We start from the raw sequence: 18,657 nt of genomic DNA on the forward strand, positions 1-18,657 counted from the left end.
TTACATTTTACATTGTAAATGCATGTGTTTAAAAAAATGGAAAGGGGGGGGGGGGTGTAAATGTCTCACAATCTTCCCTTTCAACTGGAGTACCAACTTTCTACCTCTGCCAATTGCTCATTTAGAGCTCGGTTAAATGGACCAGCGACGTGTTAAAATAAAAAGGTCATACTCCAGGTTAGGGAGCGCCTCCTGAACAAGACTTCACTTTACACACACAAAGGAAGTGGTCTTCAGCGGGCAGCTAATGACCGCTGGGGGCCCCTCTCGTCTGTGTTGGGGTCCTTGTTCAGAGAAGTAAATGGGCGGGGATCCATTTGTCTGCTTTTGAAAAAAAAAAAAAGATCCAAGTCCTGCTGCGATGCGTGCTGCACAAGCGCACGCTGCACCGCGCACACACTCACGCACGAGAGCGCGCACGCACACTCGCACGCATTCCCACTTGCACACATTTTTTTCAGCAGTCTGTCACAGCGACGCATTCAACATAACGTCTACTTCAGTTCAACGTGTGCATTGGCCCTGGAACTTCTAGAGAGACGGGGTTTTAAACTCCTTCAAGACTCTGGAATATAAAATCGCACTCTATTTTCTTTCCTTTTTTTTCTTCCCATTTTCTCCTCCTCCTTCTTCCTCCTCTGGTTTCCTGTTACAAAGCCTTGGGAGGGAGTTGCGCGCACAGCCAGTTCCTCCGTAGAAACTAAATGACAGGATCAGAAGCCGTGATTTTTCTGCATCATCCGGACATTTTATAGCAGAAGAGAAAAAAAAGGAGGAAAGAGAAGACGGTGTGACATTGACGAGGATGTAGAATGATTTTTAACTAAAGAAACATACAAGAAACAAATTCGCTGTTGCGGGGAAGAAGAGGAGAGGGCTATTGGGGTCTATCGGCTTGAGGAAACGCACATCATCGCTACTACAATCCGCGGAGGCAGAATAATGTAAGTTTTTATTCATGTTATGTTATATCATGCTGATGGCGACGAAGACAGTGTTGTGCGAGTGTCCATTGTTATGCTTCCATTCTGAAATTTTGACATACATAACATTTAATTATGAGTATTGTTTTTGCAAATGCTCTTTTTCGGTGGTTCATTGTGGTGCAACTTTATCTCCATTCATAGCGCAGTGTAAACAAAACGCAGTGCGGTCAGCAGCAGTTGGTTGGAGAGAAAGCAACTCAGGAGTCTAAAATAGTCTAAATTCACAATAGTGGAGCTTTCTTGGATATCGTAACTGGTTACTCGCCAGCGTTTCTTCTTAAGCGACTATGATATGATGTTCATCATAAATTTGAATTTGTGCGAACTTTTATGCGCTTTTGTTTTGCGTCAACAGTTTACTTATTGTGCAAATGCTTGCAGCTTTTAGGCATGATGAAGGAATGGTAATCATGGATTCATCCTGCATCTTTCAATCAACCCAGTAATATTGCTTTCAGCCAAATATCGCATGTAATGATAAATTGCATTATAGGTCCGCCTAAATCTTACACTTTTAAATTCATAAACCTGTTGTCCCCCTCTGGTGTTTTGCCTTAATGAGGTAAGTATTAGCTTTGCTTGAGTGATTATTGTAATTATTGAGGTGGAGGCAGGCGTCCACTCATGGACGGCAAGGAGCTTTTCTTTCAAAAAGAAAAAAAAGTGGTGGCTTGGATTGGGGGGTCTCTTTTACAAGCCGAATGGTGCCAGTGCCTGTTAACTAACAGACAGCCTGGGAGGGGGTGGGGGGTTGTGTTTATGGAAGTCAGGAGGAAGACTGCCTTAATTTTATGGGAATTTACATTATATTTCCTGTGTGACATGAACCACATGTGTTTATTCCCCATCATTTGTTGTTGTTTTTTCCATATTTTTGTCAATGGATCAATGACAAAATTATGCAGAGTGAATTAGGATTTCATTTGGGCCAAATGTAGCCAGCCCATAGACATTCGTGAATCGATGGTTTTCATTGTCAATTTTATGTTTCAATTTTCAAAATGACGTGTGTGTTTTTTCTAAGTATCTTGCCACTACTCCTGTTTTTAGCCGCACCTCAAAACAACACCCTCAGCTATGTGGGTAAACTCATTCATGGTATCAAACATTGGGATTTTTTAAAAATCTTGTGAACTGACATACCCTCTGGATCTCTTGAATGCAATTCAATTCAGGGAGACTGGACCACAGGCTGGGGTGGGTTCTGGGACGCATTTGGCCCACGGGCTGCTGATTGAATAGCAGTGATATACTGTCTAGAATAAATGGCATAACAGTGGAATATTAGATGAGAGGTCCCAAATTGGTACAATATCAGGCAGTCCTTTGTAGCGTGTGCATGTTCTTGCCATGCTTGTGTGGGGTTTCCCTGAATATTTTGGCTTCCCTCTACATGTTGGTTTCATTGAAAACTAAATTGTCTATATGTGTCAATCATTGTTTATTTATCCTATATGTGCCCTGTGTTGGCTGTTAACCAATCTTGGGTGTAGCCCGCTTCTTGCCAAAATGTATCCGCAATAGGCTTTAGCTCACCCACCACCATAATTAGGACAAATGCTATATAAAGTTAAGAAATGGATATGGAATATAAACATTGGACTGTGTTATATGGGTGTTAGCTTTAGGTTGACATTTGGATTGGGTGTAGCAGGGGATAATCCCATTGAAATTCTGTTTACTTACATTTGTATTTTATCAAGTCAAATTAAAGACCCTTAAAAATAGACATAATCCTTGTATGTGAATTTCCAGAGTCGATTATATTAGATTGAGGAAGGTTAACGGAGAATTTCACCAGGCTCTCCCTGTCAGCCGCATGATGCCCAGTTTGGCAGGAAAGCGTTGAAAATCAGCTTTCATCCACATCATTTATAACAAACACACATGCACGCACACACGCACACACACACACACACACACACACACACACACACACACACACACACACACACACGCACGCACAGGTAGCCCTTGGCCCCAGATGTTAATGACTCCATTGAGAGCGCAATAGGACTCCTGCCGATGTGATATCTTCATTGTCGGACAGACAATGGTCTCCACATCCTGACAGCCAGCCTCCTTCCCATGTTGCCTCACTAACCCTTTGTGTGTGTGTGTGTGTGTGTGTGTTTGTGTGTTTGCGTGTGTGCGTGTGTGTGTATGCGTGTGTGCGTGTCTCTCTCTTTCTCTCTCTCTCTCTCGCTCTCTCTCTCTCTCTCTCTCTCTCTCTCTTTTTCTTCTCTCTTTTCTCTCTCTCTCTCTCTCTCTCTCTATTCTATTTTGTCAAGTGGTTGCATAAAATAAAATCACCTGGATTCAGACATTTTTTATAAGTAGACAATACAGTACATTGGCTTAAAATGTGTCGTGGTTGCCAGCGAATTGCAGTCTAATTGATTTAAGTGAACATTTTGGTCAACTGTATGATGTGTTAAGTTAACGTGTACTAAAACGAGGTAAAATTGGCTGCAAATGATGGTCGCACATGGCAGAGGTTCTGTCATCTCAATTAGTTTTTACAAAGTTGTTTTAAGGACAACATGTCAGCTATGGGAAGCTACTGAACCACATTGCAAAACTTCCCTCTTGGACTCCGCTCGGAATTGATATTCTACTTGATGTGACACTGGAGGGCTACAGAGCACTCATGAAAAGTTGCTTTTAAAAGTTGCCATTAAAATTCACATAAAAAAAAAAACAGCTAACAGTTAAACACACATCCCCAATAATGAAATTGCACCATTGATTCACTTTATTTGTTCCTCCATGCGTATCATCCATCTGCCTTCACAAGTGTTGATTTTATATTTTCCGCAAGCGTACACATGCTGTATGTGACAGAAATGTGTGTTTTGACACTGAAGGGTCAACATTGCATCATGCTTGCAACATCCCCAGCATGCCAGATGTCCCCTGCCTGCTCTATGTTTAATTGTCATCAATGTGTCACATGCATCACGTCAACGCAACAGATACTGGAGAGGCCACATGGCGAGCAGCTGAACGCGCTGTAAACTCCCGTGATAATGGGATGATTCCAGGTTATGTAACTCAAGAGACGATTCACGTAGAAGATCACACACAGAGGCCATTCAGTCCTTGTTAATGCTTGTTACTTATCTGTAAGTGAAGGATGCCTTGTGTTTTAAATGGTTGGAAAGGGTTTTTTTTTTTGCATTTCCTTTGCCGAGCAACAGCACAAGCTCCCCGCAGTCAAAACAACATGATTGCAACTTTGATGACGCGACTCTGTCATCTTTCCATTTCTTTTTAAAAAGCCCTTTCAAAGGCAGATTAGATTTTGTTTTTTTGCTTATGTGTGTTTTAGGCATACTGCAACTCTGATGCTGCCTCAATGGTATGACCCAGCTCAGTTTGCTGTGACACTTCACAGTGTGTGCTTATGTTTACGTAGCAAGTTATGGTTCATGTCAGGCCAGATGCAAGGTCTGGGGAGTTGAACAGATGGGTTGTATGCGTGTCAACCTGTGCGTGTGTGTATGTGTGTGTGTGTTTGTGTATGCCTCAGGGTAACAACAGGAGGGAAGGCTGGGCTGGACAGACAGCCTGATGTTTAGAAATGAAGGACCCCAAGCAGTTTCTGATAATGGTATTTGTCAAGGTGTGCTGAAAGTGCTGGCATCATTAGTGCTATTGATTCATTCATTATGATGGTGCATCAACTCCTTGGGCACGCACTCATGTTCACATGTAATGAGATGCAGTAATATTATACTGTTTCCACTGACGTTGCATTAAGACTGTGTAGTCCACAGTGGTGATGTAATGCAATACTGACAGCTGTGTGTGATAATTCAATTATTTGTATTTAAACACTGATTGAGTAGAATATGCCACAAGTTATACTTTATTCAAATAAAAAGTTGCTTTACCCTCACTCACAGCACACTTCACAAACTGTAAGTCCGCTCTGAGCACTTTAACGCCTGTTGAGACATTTCTGTCAGGCCGCTGGATGAATCCGGAGGGTTTTGGCAGGGGCTGTGATTGCAGTTGTTCCGAGACAAGAAGCTTTTGCTCCTCTTGCAACTTACCCTTCCCTTTGATCTCTCTCTCTCTCTCTTTCTCTCTCGCTCTCTCTCTCGCTCTCTCACTCTCTGCCAGCATATGCCTCCATCTTTCCTCATGTTTTCCTCTTGTTTTAGCTCACTCCAAGTAGCACACTAGGGTCTTTTTTGCATTGCCAGAGAGTGAGCACTTAGCAGTTATAGAGCTCAAATTTTATTGATCAGACAAGTGCGCGGTCAGCGTGTTTTTGAAGCGAATGCGCCTAAGGAAAGCGCTGTAATAATCCGTATGGTGTCTCTAATTGCACTGCCTGTGCTTTAAATGTCTCAGTAGAAGCAAATCAATTCAGTTGAATCAAATGAATTCTTGTCTCTATCATCTTCCAAAAAGCTTTTGTAAACTCCACATTATAGAGCATATGGCCGCAATAAATATTTGTCACTCTCTATGAATGATGCAGCCCAGCCCCTTCAGTGGCAATCAATAAATGAATAAACCTTGAGGGGGGGGACCTTTTTCCGGAAAGTCATACTGGTGGAAAATTCAATATGGTGCACACTCAGGGTCCTAAAGGCAAATCAGAAGAGCAAGTACACTTGGATGAACTGAATTATTTCTCCATTTGAACATTTTTACAGGATAAGCCCTTTCTTAACTGCCGTTTCCCCTACTATCAGATCAGGATGATAGGTGTAATTTTCAAATTGTCACTATACTGTGGGGAAGAGTGTCACAATCCAGCTCCTGGAGTTAGACACATTTGAATGGTTATTGGGACCTTCAGATGAAGCAAAAGAATCATGTTGGGGCAACTGATAGTGGCTGCACTCTTGCATAATGTATGAATGTTCGGATGGAAGTGGAGGAGAGGCCTGACCCACTTGTTTCTTACCAGCTGACCACTATTGGCCATCTGCTCCCTACCAGTCTCTATTTTTTACTCTCAACTAGACGGCATCACTTTTTTACTCACTTTATATTAATGCATATGCAGTATCGTACTTAAGGGTCTTCGGAGACTGATTTAAGGAAGAATATAGAGCATCATAAATGTTCGCCTTTGCGAACAGGAGGAAGAGTACAAAGACATTGACCTTTAAGAATGTGGGCACCCATAAATGTTCCAATTCATGTCTCGTTTGAATTTTCACTAAAGATGTGTGAAGTTATAAACCATGAGCCACCGGGTCATCTCATCAGCATTTTTGGAGCCATGTTGACATTACAGGACTTTCCAAGTCTTCAGGGCACTGCACTATTCACTTTGTACTAACTGGGGCGGTGAATGGTGGGCAAAATCTCTAGAACATTTATCAGGTGGGATTTCTGTGCTATCTGTTCGTGTTGTCATTGTTGTTGTTGAAAATGTACTTCAGAAGAAATAAAAGAGATGATACAGTAGTACAAATTGGAACACATACGTGATCCAAATTGTGGTGCCCTCATTTACAGTGGTGCTTTATTATAGATGGAAAGGCAGGGACGTCACCAAAAATCCCACTTCTTCTATTTACAACATCCAACTAACAAAAAAAAAAAACATGGCTGACCACTGCTAGAAGAGAGCAGCCTCTTGTGTGGGAATAGTACCTTTTTTGAATGTGTTGATTGAATGACAAAATTTTACTGTCTTAATGCAGATATTATATTACAATATGGCTGCATGGGCATCCATGAAGATTTTAGGAATCCATATTATATACCATTGTCTTCGTTAGGATTGCAGATGAGCTAGAGCCTATCCCTGCTGACTTTGAACAAGAGTTGGAATACTGTTCATACTGGACTGGTTACCACTTAATCACAGACATGACACAGACAAATGACCATTCAGGCCCACATTCACACCGATGGACGATTAAGAGTCTTCAATTAACTCGCATTGTTTTGAGAAAAAAAAAAACCTCTTGACTGTGCAGCAGATTGCTAAACCGCTACTTCATTGTGCTGCAGAGCCATTTGTATTAAATGGCAATAAGTAGGATAAGTCTTTTAGAGGATCTCGAAAGGATTGACTTCTGTACAGCCATATCGACTTCTGCTAGTTTAAAGGGACAAATTTCCACTTCTAGAATGCAGTTGGGAAAACAAGCAAAATTAATGGTGTGGTTTACAGACACATTGTTTAAACCAACTGCATGTTCTTTATTCATGTCAAGCTGTCCAGTTACTTATGTTGATACATAAAGAGTAGCTGACATTTATATACACACATGCTGTAGATACAGTGTATTGATGTTAATGACTTTTACTGTAAAATAAAATTTCTGGAATAGTTCAAACTGATATTAACCTTTACCCTTTTACCGTATTGAGTTGTCACTTTATATTGTGTTTCCCAGGTCTAGTCATTGTGGCTGTGATTGAAAACATAAAGTCTGATTGGGGAGGGATGATAAAATTCTCAGTGAGAAATCTTGTACTTGAGCCAACTGTGTTTCGGGGGCACTGTGTAAGGTGATCTGTTTTCAGAGCCCAGTGACTGCAAGTTTTGTATGCACTGACTCAGCAGATGTTTTGAGGCACAGTATCTACTATGTTTTTGTCTTCCTGTCTTATTATTATAACTTATTTTGTTTGTGGTGCTATGTGAAAGCTGTTTGGACCCTCATTGAATGCTGAGGTGCCTACTGTTTGGTCAGTGGCACTATTTCTTGTGTGTATTTTTGAATGCTTTTGCAGAGTCAGCTTATGCATTGTTTCTTAGATAATGGGCCTGGATAGGTACAGTCAACCAGTAGCGTGTGTGTGTGTGTGTGTGTGTGTGTGTGTGTGTGTGTGTGTGTGTGTGTGTGTGTGTGTGTGTGTGTGTGTGTGTGTGCGTGTGAGTGTGTGTGTGTGTGTGTGTGTGTGTGTGTGTGTGTGTGTGTGTGTGTGTGTGTGTGTGTGTGTGTGTGTGTGTGTGTGTGTGTGTTGCATGCGCATATGTGTGTTCTTGGTGGTATCAAGAACATGGTATTTTGTTTTTATGACAGCTTTTTTGGCATTGTTCTCGTCCAACAGAGCTCACCTTGACTGCCAGTGGGCAGGAAGTTCTGGTAGCAAGCTGAGCGTGCCCACATATTGTAATGCAGACTCTGCTCTGCATATACAGTCCTTCCCATGCAATCGCCTCGTAAAGTTTTAAAAAGAAAATAAAAAGTTATCCGGTAGCTCAGAGGCTGGTAAGCTACATCTTATGCAGGAAGGAGCTGCAGCAAGGCTAATGGCCTCTCTCCGGGGTAGGTAGTATACAGGGGCCAGTGCAGGGTTATCAGCTGCAGGAAGGCCCCTGCATGGCAGCTCTATTAGAGCTTTCATGGGCTTGAGTGTGGGCGAAGCTTCGCTCTGTGAAAGTGCAAGTAACTTTTGCCTTTCCAAGCTGTGTTCACGGCCTCCTGTTTTAGCGCTCCCTTAAGTCTAAAAACACTTTTGACTTCTTCCCTATGATTCAATCTTAAGATTAAATACTGTGTGTTGCCTGTATTGGTTAACAACAATTGCTTAAAAATCCAACACACAGTGGAGGCACGACAGTTGAAACATATTGCAGCTGGGAGTCACTGTACTTAATTCTAGTACTGCACTGATTCAGGCTCTCAATAGGAGGTGACATTGTTTGAGATACTGGGGTTTATTTCATGTCAAGATCAAGAATATTTGTATAGCCCTAAATCACAGACAAGTCTCAAAGGGCTTCACATGTGCAAATGAATTCATCATTCATCAAATTTCATTTTTTGTGAGTACGGTATCATTTCATGAACAACTATTCGGTCAGTAGAAAATACGTATGTCTAATACGGTGTGGAGAAGGTGGTAAGGTGCATTCTCTCTGACTGACGAATGAGATTCCTCCTCATGTTTGGAAATATGGCAAGTCAGGAAACATGGAGAGCCACAAGCCACTGCTGCTTTTCTTCATTAAGCAGTAAGCGATACAGTGCTCACAGCATCTGCTGACCTGTCGCTGTCTCCGTGTCCTTACCAAGATTTATGAAACACTGCTACGTTTTGCTCCAAAAAATAGGTACAGGCTCAAATGTCGAGGCAAACTGGTACTTTTTGTTGACAATGCCACTTTCTCACTGCTACTGTCTCCGTAACACTATAAAAGCTTTTTCAGGGAAGTATTACGATAAAACACATTATTTATACAAATCTACGCCCACATAGAATGTACAATACACACATTTATACTTGTATGATAAGCTATGCACTAGGAATACATTTTGCACTACATGATTTTATCATGTGATACCATTATTTGTGTGATTGAAGAATTGAAACCTTTCCAGAAACACACTAAGCACACCACATTTTAATACTGTAATTGAAACAAGTGGATACATTGAAATGTAACATTGAAATGTTTCTCATCCATACGTGTCCATCCATCCACTATCGTCCATAAAATATCCGTACTTTATCTTCTTCATCTGTTATTGATATATTGAATATTCTCAACTTTAATTATATCCTACGACAAAAGTCATGAGTCCAGTAAACCCTCACCAGTTTGTATTCATACGATCAAATTGTAGAACAAGGCTTTAAACTCCAACCGGTTTTAAATTGGCTTCAGAAAATGGGCAGTTCTTCCACTTTAAAGCTTATTTGACTCATGGGTCAATAAGCCTATCTCTGCTTTACATCTTATTGTTGCCAACTTGAGTCCAGCACCCACATCTCTCTTGAGCTCAGCTGTGTCAGCAGCTGTAGCTATAAAAGTGCCATTGTTGAGGTGTTAGTCAGGTTTGTGTGCTGGGGAGGGGGAATGCTGGAAGAAAGACAGTCTTTCAGCCTTTATTCCATTGCTGACTCACCTTTGACCCTCAGTGGTCACACTTCTCTAGCCCTGCTCTTTTCTTCCAGTCCACTGCTCTGACTGTCCGAGGGGAGAGATAGATTTAGATAAATAAATTGAGAGACGCAGGTCACTTGCTGGGATGAAGCCACAGCGATGACAGTGGAGATATAAAGGTAGAGAAAGATAGAAATAGGGAACAATATGGATGGTGGGAGAGTAAACAAGATTGGATTGAGTTGCCAGGTTAGTCGCAGCATGCTCAGAGAGGCACTCTGACGAATCAATATAAAAGATGGCATTGGTTTGTTTTTTTCTCGGTCTTTTTATTTCTTTCAAAGATAGGGATTTCCGTTTCCACTTTGCCTCGTGGGCGTAATCCTCACGTTCAAGAGAATTTTTAAAAGAAAACAGAAGTTGGTTTCTTCATGCAGGAGGTGGTAAAACAGACTCAAGTAGAATTAAGTGATTTTTATAATGAACTCCAAATAAATCTTGTAATATATTACACCGACTGGTATTTTTGTGTCATGGCTGTGTCTTAGAAAAGTTTTCAAATAACCCGAATGTTGTGGCCATGAGTAAAATAGACGTCAATAGTAAATTAGCCAGCTAATGAGGTTTATATCTCATTGTATATTATGAAACCTCCGATTTGATTGGGTCTTGACTGGACTGACAATGGACAGACCGGGAACGGAAGCCTTTTCAAAGACGAGGACAGACGGGGATGGGGTGCGACTTTATTACAAATAAGGACGGAGGGACGAGGTCAGGAGGGTGCCTAGGTTAGGAGCGAAGGATGGAAGACAGACTGGCAAAATTTGGTGAAGTGCTCATCTGTGGCTGCAGACCGGCAAAATTTGGTAGAGTGCTCATCTGTGGCTGCAGACCGGCAAAATTTGGTAGAGTCCTCATCTGTGGCTGCAGCTTCTGGAACGCAGAAGAAAAAAGTCTCTGGGAAAACACATGCAAGAATAGATTTGACAGGGCACACCCTCTTTCAGATGTCTCTCTACCCACAATGCAAATTGTTTATGAAGGTGCCCAAGTGACACACTTAGGTCAATGGGAGATTCTGTGCAGCCAAAAAAGTGTACTGCAGCGTGCCCTATTTTAACTTAGTACACGAGAGAATAAGCCTCTATGAACAAAATTAAAACTCACCTTTTAGTCCAATAGAATTAGAGACTCGACAAGATATATCAAGACATTTTTGGATGGATATCTTTAGTAGTGGCAAATCAACACCTGGCTAAATAGAAGGAAGGGATGTGAAGAGTCGAGCCACAAAAATCATACAAGTCAGAAACATGACTTGCTGTGGTAACCCTTGTGGGGGGGGAGACGAAGCACAATGGTATGTTTACTACTTTGTGGCAAACGTTTTGGGGAAGGCCCTTTTCTGTTCCAGCGTGCCCCAGAACACAAAGCAAGGGAGATAAAAGCATGCTTGGGTGAGTTTGTTTTGGAATGAGAGGATTGACTCCACCTTGTTCCCTATAAAAACTCTGAGCAAGCTGCTCTTTTGTGTTTGACCTTGGTGTCTCTTCTGAATAAAAGTTCAGAAAAATACAAATAGTTTTAATCATTTAAAATATTTACAACTGTTGTTCTGATGTTATTGCTCCTGTTTGTATTTTTTACGAGTTACATCTCAAAGTTATATTTTCATGGATGTTCTGGGATTTTTCAATAATGTACTCATTTTTGATTGGTTGCATCTTTTGGTTTCCTCATTTTTTATACATTGTTACTCTGTAGCATTTTTTTGTCTTGTTTGTTTTTAACATCCGGTGAACTAGTTTCCAATGACACACTTAGTTCACAGTGTTTCTAAAAGAAATATTTAGTATCTCTCGTTCCTGACCATTTCGAGCAACTTCAACCCCTCGCTAATACTCATCCTGCCGTTTTATACCCCTAACCCTGGCATTCAACAAAGTTTACCTTGCCATGTTTTTTTGTGCTATTTAGGTAAAGGCTTTTTTAAAGAAGACCAGGAAGAAGGGAAAGGCAATCTCCTGATTGGAATTTAGAATGAAGCCGGGCAAGCTGTGGTAAATGCACAATGACGCGCACGTACACACACTCGCACACAACTCCTCTCGGCCTGTTTGTGTCAAATAATCAATAACGCTCTTAAAAAAGGCCTGAAACTAATAGGAAGAGACAACGGGCAAGAAATGGGGGTGAATATCCATTAAATGGAAACAAAGCCATCTTCCATTGTATCTGCTTATCAGTCCCTCCCCTCTTGCTATTTGAGTGTTATGAGTTAAAGGAGGCAGAATCTTATCAAATGAAATCAAATGAGTTCAGTCGATTCCCTTTTTAAGATGAGTATTTTTCACCCTTCCACCATTCTGTCTGTATTCATTCAGCTTTTTCATATTTTGACTGCTTAACATCTTTGATTTGTGTACTAGGGTTAGGTTTCTTAAATAATTAGTGTTTTACTCCCTGTGGGAGATGGCCTCGCTTTTTAATTAATTGATTTTGAAATTAACTTAGCTGCTGTATGTGTGTTGGTGTGTGTGCGTGAGTGGGTAGATGAGAGACATGGTTGTATGTGAGTTATTTGCTGTTTTCTTCACCAAGCGTTCCCCTGACACATTGATGGATAACAGACGGAGAGCTGTGTGTTCCTCTGAGGGTGTGTCTCTCTACATGTGCAGCTGTCCACTGTAAGGTGGAAATAAATACAATAGACATTTTTAGCCGATACAAAATTGCAGCCACTCATTCTGTATGTAAATGCTGGTAAGGCGTTGTGTGCTGAAGGAACTAATACAATTCATGCTGTGTCATTATTTAAAGGTGACGGATTATGGAATTTTTAATTTTTAATTGCTTGTATACAAGTAGTTGAGTCTCTTAAGGGCTGTTTCCCCAGCTACCTCGCAGGTTTAGCATGTGGCATCCGCCACAATAAAGATTTACTGTTTAGAGCACAGGTGTCAAACTCAAGGCTCGGGGGCCAGATACGTCCCACCACATCATTTTATGTGGCCCGCGAACACGAATTGTGCATCAAATTCGTGTGTCATTCCTAGAATTGCAAATTGTCTTCACTTTTAATAATATCTTTTTTAAAAATAGTTGACCAGTTTTTACTCATCTGATTTGAAAACGAGTTATTTGTCAGTTTGTTTTGCAGCTTTTACTGTATATAGTATGAAGTGCTCATACTTTTATTTGGGTTGACAATCATAATGGTCCTCCGAAAGAAGCTATGACTACAATGCGGCCTGCCCAAAAAAGTTTGAAACCCCTGATTTAAAGTGCCAAAAGGCGCAATAATCAGCCAGGTTTTTAACTTTGGTCACAAAGCAATGCAAATTTGAGTTAAGATAAGCAATTTTAAACAAAAAAATCAGTAATTAGGAGCAGAAGTTTCAAATGCAACAGGAACTCGCTCTCTGTCCTCAACATGATTTATCCATTTCTTAATCATGTTTTGGGTGCGAGTCCAAGTTCTATTGCGTGTCATGGATTTTGTAAATTTCTCCCCAAAATACAAAATATATAATGAAATACAATTTATTAATGTTTTTTTTTTAATTCATAATGCATGTTTTTGAATTGGTGTGATTTATAGTCTAAAAATATGGTTGTTTGGTTTAAAACTATACACCTGTCTTGAATATTTGCACACATCAGACCAAGAATCTTTCAATGCAGGAAGTTGGCAATTTTTAAGATGGCACAAAACAATGATTGTCTTCAAATCAATCTGGAGGCCAACAACAAGAAAATTCTTTCCAAAGGGGCCAGTGATGGATAAATATGACTCTCACGATTTGGTGCATTATTGTCGGTAATGCTCCCATTTCACCTTTGTCCCTTCCTTGTTTTTCATTACTCCATCCTGTGACTGTAAGCCGCACTGGTCATTTACAAGTAATCAAACCTAAAACTAAGTGATGCTCTAAATCTTTATCTGTGTGTGTGGACATAGAATGTCAGAAACCTTTATTGAGACACCTGGGAGTTGCTGTCAACTGTGAAAAAATATTGCATAATATTGTAAGTACCTGAGCTCCTAGCTGTGTGTAATTTGTCTTTTGCTTCTGCTGCATGGGCAGTTGTGTTGTTCTCCATCTGCTGTGCGTTGTTATTGAACGCCTCATGTATTATGCAGAATAAACATAGTCCATTTGTAAGCTGCATTCTCTGTGGGTATTGCTTCAGGTTTAGGCTTCATGAAGATTGTATTGCTCTTTGTTGGTCCATTTGAACACTGTGGAACTGATTGTGGCTTCGCTGTGTGCTGCCAGGTCCACAAAGTCTGTCACACTGTTTTTCTCTCTGTTATAATATGTATGCATTTGCTTTGTGTCTGTGCGTGCCGCCTCCTTTGTTTTACTGAGCCTGCATGACTCTTTCTTTGTGATTGCAATGGGAAAGGGAATTAGCGTTTCTGCGTCAAAAGGTCTTTGTGCCTCTGTTGGTGAATATTTCTACCTGTATGTTTAACAAAAACATTCAGTGGAACATTCTAACACACACACATGCATGCACATGCTCACTCACACACACACGCACACACACACACACACACACACTTACAAACAACCATTAAGTCTAAATTACAAGCTGTTATAGTTTATGATGATTTACATGCTTGTCGCATAAAGGTAGGCCAGCTGTTTCCTCATGACGCTTATGTTAACCTAAAACAATTTTGTTCAATAACTTCATAGGGAACTCTTCTTTGTCATTATATATGCACACATTTTTCTTTGGCTCTGTTTCCTTTTATCCAATGCTTAATTATGCCATCAAATTCAACAAAGAAGACAAATTAAGGTGCCAGCTCTTAATTATTTAAATCGGGCGAGCCAAGTTGGCTATTTTTGTCAGTCAAAGACCAATTTCACTGCGGACCTAACTTGAACATTGTGGCCTTATGAAAGTGTAATTTGAAGATAAGTGTTGCACTTTGTTTTGCTCCTACATGACCACAAGAAGTCTGGCTACTTTTTTGGGGTAATGAAAATTTATGAGATATTTTATGAGTTTGTTTGTCTTGGTAATTTTGCAGCAATGTCTTTTTGTCGATTTTCATTTGTTAATTACATATTTTTGGAAAGAAAAGTCTTATTATTATTAGTAGTAGTAGTAGTAGTAGTAGTATGTATTATTATTGCTGTGGATTGCTTTAAATGTGTGCTTGGAGGATTGCTAAACTTTTTTTGTCAAATCCCAAATTGTCCAACTTTAGTGGTGATGGAAATTTTTTTGGTAGCACCACTACATAAACCATTAGATGAGATTTACAGATGCACAGAAACCTATTGGGTTTCTTTTAAAGAAAGACAAACCGGCTATTAATTTTTGCTTCACAGCAGCATGGGCCTTTCCCTTTTCCGATTCTATTTAACAAACTAGTTACTACAAACTACTCTACAGTGAACAACAGGCATTCGTTGGCATTTTATAGGTGATCAATAAAGACAAAAAAAAAAGAGTAGAAAAATTAAGGCACAAATTCCTGCGCTAATAGTGAACATTTATTTTTAAGTGTATTTTTCTCAAAAGGGATTTTTAGTGCATGCTGACACGACATCATACTGAGACAAATAGGCACACTAGCAATTTACACTGACGAAGTTGGCATCAAACTCACCTTTGGATTTCCGCACAATAAAAAATGTACAGATACAATACAGACAGATTTTTAACCAAAGTAGATTACATGACCTAGTTTTAGCTACATTGGTTCAGAAGCAGAATCATACTTTGAGTGATACTTTCTAATGTGCACAAAAAGAATTCAAGGATTGCCGGCAAAACGGTGCATCTCAATGAAAGCAAAAATACAATCAAAGAATTCATCCAATGTCAAAAGTCCACCAGCTATTAGCAAAGCTATACTTTAACGGCTTTGGCCTGAGTCAAAAACAGTGAATAGTTAATATTTTAAGTCAACAAAGATTTCAAAAAAACAGGTGGCTTCGCGAATGGCATCTTCAGAAGTATATTCTCTAATGAGAAATACAATCTTTATTTCTCATCAGTACATAAGAGAGGCATCAATTTTTTTCAGCAAGAAGAAAATGACATATACATACAACTGAAAAAACAATTTCAGTGTGTAATAGCAAGCATAAGAGGAGAAGAATATTTATTAAAAGACTTGAGTAGGAAACAGCAAGAGACGGGTAAAGTAGTTATTAAATGACCAAGGGGGGAAAAAAACAATGCAAAAGACAGCAGGCTTTCTCTAAATGGTGCATGCATGAAAACACATACACACACACTACTATAAAGTTTGGAAATTGTTCACAGCAATCACAAAATCTTCTACTTTTCCCCCTTGAAGCTCATTCAATCTTTCCTGTGTGCAGTTGAGAGTTTATTGTTGAGAGCTTTTTGAAATGGTGTTTTTCCTTGAACACACTCATTATCTCTTAATTCCAGTCAAATAAAAGATAAAATGACAGATCGTTTTATTGACGTCAATTTGTATCTGAAAGCTGCCAACATGTCTGTGTCGTTAGCCCACTGCTGGTTTGGGCTGTGTGCCGCTGATGTGGCTTCCATTAAACAGACTGAAGACAATTTTCCATCTCCAACTGACTGCTGAGCTTTTGTTTTCAGTGCTGACAGCATGTGAGGGCTCCAAGTGAGCACCACTTTTATTCAGAGGCAGGTTTGCAAACACAGTAGGAATAGGGACCGTGAAAAGGAAAAAAAAATCTGCGTATAATTGATGAGTATTATAAATGCATTGAATTTAAAAAGCATTTTGGAAAAATCCATTGTCACATTAGCGGCAAAGGGGCAATCATAATATCTCACCACTGTGTTTAGTGTTCAACTGTCTCAACATCTGAAGAGATGTCTGCTTTAAATTGAAATCAAAATTATCAATCATGCAATCTTAGTAGCAATAAGCTTTCACTTTGATCAGTAAGACATTTCTAAAACATCAACACTAGGTTACAAATTTTCTTACTGCTATTTGAATTGCCACATACATCCTAAAAGAATGGAAGCAGTATTGTCCGAGTTAGTTTTTATTTTCTATCCTGAATTATAAATAGATTAAATGTTGACCACCTTTTTGACAGAAGAGGTTTAGGGGATGGCTGATGAGAGAATGGAAACTAAATGAATTAAATCTCTCTAATGTGAGACTCAATGAAAGGTCAAAATCAATCAATCAATCAATAAGCCCAAAAAACAACAACAACCACATAAAGTGACATGCAAGAACAGTTTTCATTATAAACACATCTTAATATTTAAATTTTCTCAGCATATGTGACTGTCATGTACAGTATACAAAGCAATTATGCTTGTCAGCAGCATCTGCACCCTATAAAAAATACTGCGGTGAAAGCTGCTAGCCCATCTTGAAGAGGTTTTTTTCGTTTCATTTTTTGTCACATGTTGGTGTAAATGTGGCTTCAGATTTTCCCATGTTGGCACAAGAAAAAAACAATTTTTTTCACTGACAAAATCATCTATACAACACCTTCAGGTTTTGTCCTACGTACTTTGAACATTCCTCCTCCACTGAAACATGAACACATATTATATAAGTATATCAATATAATATTTTGTGCAAATGGACTTAACTTGTTTTGACTACAACTTGGCAGCATGGTCAACATTTGTGCATCTCATCTTCACAAGACCTGACACATTTTTACATTGGCTGCAGGCCTGCTGTGCGATGTCATGATAAGATATAATCCTTGTTGGTCATGGTGCCTGGGCTGACAGTTGTTTACCAGTTAGTATGCTGAAGAACATGATGCTTAATGCTAATGCATGCATCCCTTCACTGTTTTTCAGGAGCCATCAAACCTAGAAACACATGTATTATTGAGTCGTGAGAAAAAAAAAAAAGAAATGTCATTAAAATAGTGTTTTGGAAAGTCGTCGTAGCACAACTCATTTCACTGACAGTGAATGTCAGCTGATTTGTTTGGTTTCTTCCCATCTAAACTCTGCCATCGAAACCAAATACGAGACACTATAAAACAATGTTGGTTTTGGGGAATCGTAATTACTTGGAAACTTTACTTTTAGTTTCCCAGACACTATGCATCACTGCAAAACAATAATTCATTGCTGCTGCATTGTATCACATGCTACGTTATGGAAGATCTGTCTGGAAGATCTGCTGTGACATTCGAATTGACAATACAGTAACTTCTTTATGTACTAGCATACCAAAGCATCGCAAATGTATACAAACACTTATGCAACGTGATTGGACTCACATGGTGCATCAATGCACAAATAAACCAATTAGTTGGTGCAGTTGGTTTTGCTATAATCAGTCATGTGGACATGACTCATGTTTGCAGCAACAAGAAAAACAACAAAAACAAAACTGTGACTTTTAAAGTTGAGTCTCCACCATTGCTCTCTGAAGCTTCTTTTTCTGCCAGATCGGTTTGGTTGAGTCTGGTTAGATACCACAAATAACTGAGCCTCACTAAGCACTGTCGGTGCCCTTTAGTTGGGTAATCAAATATACAAATTGATTTATACATCCTAATGTCTTCTACCTTGTTGTTTTTCTCCACCCTGCTGTGAATTCTCATATTTTAAGTTTGAGCTTTCTTTACCTTTAATTATAGGTTGTATTGAGGTTATTTTCAGCACATGAGGGGGCATCCTTATCAATCTTAAGCCTAAAATTGTCACTATTAAGTCGAGCCCTTTTATAAGTCAACAAGGGGTATCATGGCTTGTATTTCACAGTTGGAACAGCCAGAGGCCACTTTTAAATAAGGCACCAAAAAAAAAAAAAAAAAAGGGTCTTACTTAACCCTAAGCCTAACCCAAAAATATTGCGTTTATTTTGATTAATTAATCACGGAAAAACTA

The 18,657-nt window shown here is 39.6% G+C and overlaps 1 protein-coding gene across 2 annotated transcripts in view; it reads left to right on the forward strand.

Annotated features, from left to right (window-relative positions):
- The first annotated feature begins 397 nt into the window (after window positions 1-397).
- The window catches only part of sema4c (sema domain, immunoglobulin domain (Ig), transmembrane domain (TM) and short cytoplasmic domain, (semaphorin) 4C), a 75,247-nt gene continuing 56,987 nt past the window's right edge, over window positions 398-18,657 (forward strand). Inside the window, exons 1-2 of one of the 2 annotated variants that reach the window (XM_088376358.1) lie at window positions 398-944; window positions 11,782-11,864. The gene's annotated coding sequence lies outside the window, so the exon portion shown is untranslated. The remainder of the gene's footprint in view (window positions 945-11,781; window positions 11,865-18,657) is intronic. The other variant, XM_088376357.1, reaches the window with a different exon arrangement.

This window comes from Syngnathus floridae, chromosome 5, assembly GCF_059516105.1.
Source record: "Syngnathus floridae isolate MCC-2025c chromosome 5, RoL_Sflo_1.0, whole genome shotgun sequence".
Lineage (NCBI taxonomy): Eukaryota > Metazoa > Chordata > Actinopteri > Syngnathiformes > Syngnathidae > Syngnathus > Syngnathus floridae.